Source organism: Cynara cardunculus (genome assembly GCF_001531365.2).
Source record: "Cynara cardunculus var. scolymus isolate 2C chromosome LG 7, CcrdV1, whole genome shotgun sequence".
In the NCBI taxonomy this organism is placed as follows: domain Eukaryota; kingdom Viridiplantae; phylum Streptophyta; class Magnoliopsida; order Asterales; family Asteraceae; genus Cynara; species Cynara cardunculus.
This window is the reverse complement of record NC_037534.1, coordinates 9,975,994-9,978,559: the sequence shown is the minus strand read 5'-3', so window position 1 is coordinate 9,978,559 and position 2,566 is coordinate 9,975,994.

Genomic DNA, 2,566 nt, shown 5'->3' with positions numbered 1-2,566 from the left:
CGGTAACCATTCGGGGCAAGAAAGTAGATTGGTCGGGGCCCAAGATTAATGCGGCCCTTGGACTCACCCCACCGCCGGAATGCTCATTTTCACAGATTATGAATGGAACCCATGATGTGCCCGACGCCGATATCGCTTCTGTCCTTACACTCCCCGATCGGGGATGGTCAAGGGATAACCGGCGACAAATGATTTTTGCTGCCCATTTAAACACGGAAGCTGGACTTTGGTTTCAATTTTTAAGACACAATTTAATTCCTACTGGGCATGATAGTACTGTTTCGAGGGACCGATGCATCCTTCTCTATTGCATTATGAGTGAGTTGCCGATCGACCTTGGGCCGATCATCCATGCATCCATTTTGGCCGCCTCACAGCGAACGAATTGTCGCCTGGTCTGTCCAGCCCTCATCACCAAGCTCTTGGCTAAGGCTAAGGTCCCTACCTTTGAGGATGATACTATTGTTGTCGGCTCTCCCTTGTTGGGACAGAACACACTCGACCGACGGAATAGAGCATCTCGGCCCCATTTTTATATGCAGAATGTAGAACCTGCCACGATTGCTGCGGACGAGCCTGTGGCGACATCAACCGTTCCACCGACTACGCCACATGTTGTTGCTGTTTCTGAGCCATCCACCGCTGCTGTCACTGCGCCACCGGTTGCTGCTGTTTCTGAGCCACCCGCTGCTGTCACCGAGCAACCTGCCGAGCATGTTTCTGCCCCACCCGCTGTCCCTATGGCCGAACCGACTGCTGAGCTCCCACGATGCGGAGATGATATGGCCAGCCCCTCCGATCCACCGGCGAGCAACCCTTTAGGCTCGGGGTACGGGTCAGCAACTTAGCTGTCTGTTTTGGCACTACAGTGGGAGGAAACGAATCAGAAGTTAGAAGAGATATAGAAGAAGGTTGGAAGCCTTGATGATCGAGTCTCCGATCTCGAAAAGAAGAGTGCACGATATTGGGCTTACACTAGAGACTGGAATCGGGTGGAACGACAACTCTATGGGCGTCAAGATACTCTCTTGACAGCCCAACTTCCCCGATTCCCCAGCGGTCTTTGCCCGCCTCAGGTCCGGTGCTTCCCACCTTTGCAAGCCCATGTGCCGACATCTGTTGTTGCTGCACCCTTTGCTCCGGTTCCCCACATTCCTGCTGTTGCTCCATTGCCTATCACCACTGCCATTGTTCCTGCCGTTGCTGTTTCAGTTACTGCTCCCATTGTCCAAACCTCCGAGGCGCCAGGTGCATCCACTGTTTGCCCACAGTGAGCAGTTTGGCAGAAATGGTTAAATTCTCAACTTTTGATCCCACCTCTTTAAACATTATTTTTGGATATAACTCTTGGGTACAGATACATTTTCATTCCGTCTTTTGTATGCTTTGCGGAATGTCATTTTCTTTTGTGTGGATATTTATGACATGGGTGTTGGATTTCATTTTGTTTTGTCTAGTTCCATTATTCATTTCAGGTACAATTTGCTTGGATGATTTTTGGTAGTGCTAAAGTTAAAAGGATGTAGGCCCTCCTTTTGTTTTTAAACCCAAACACTTTTCCCCTTGCACCCAACCCGTACCCTTTTGGTCCCTTTGGCAACAATGGGGACATTGTTATTATCAGTTTGGGGGGATGTGTTCAAAATGAAAAAAAAAAGATATACCTTCGAAAAATTGGGAGATATGAAAAAAAAAAAAAAAARAGAAGAAAACAAAACAAAAAAAAATAAAATAATCGGTCTTCGGAAAATTGGAAGACGAAAATAAAAAGCCCGGTATTCAAAAGGGCAAGGTTATGCCAAGATATGGGTCACAAACTTTTTCTACGTACTCAAAAGTGAATCGACGAGAACTTTTGTTTAAAACCCTTTTGTAGTATAGGATAAGTTTGGGGGAAGGATACACACTATCATTGCCAAGAACACTAACCCGAAAGCCCTACTGATTAACGGCAACACTACGAAGATCAAGCAAGGAAATTGTACATCCTCTTTACTAGACGAATTTYCAACACCTTCCGTAAGTGTTTCGTTCTTGTTCCTTTTTTTTGTGTCTTTTTAAATTATTTTCTTTTACTTGAGGACAAGTAATACCTCAAGTTTGGGGGGTGTGATAACTCTCATTTTGTTAGAGTTATTTGTTGTCCAATACCCCTATTTTATTGTATCTTTGGTACCCATTTTGCTCCTATCCTATATTTTTGATCCAAATTATGTTAAGAGGTGATGAAAGGTTAAGAATTTAATTATTGTCTAAAAAAACTCTTTATTGTTGGTAAATTTGGCATCTAGTTGGATTTGAACAAAATTATGATATTCATATTCTTGGATATTATTGGGAGTTAATGCTTAAGTTCAAATCTAATTACTTAGTTGCATGGAAGATTGGTCCTAGTTTGGGATGATGAGACTTGGAAGAGTTCTAGTTGTACCATGATGGAATGGCTTTTCCATCACATTTATTGGTTGTACCTTCACCTTTTGCAACCTATCAAGAGGAGGTGACTTGGTCATGATTGAAGAAGACATGTGGTGATGGGTGGTCATTACCCATTGGACAAAGAGTA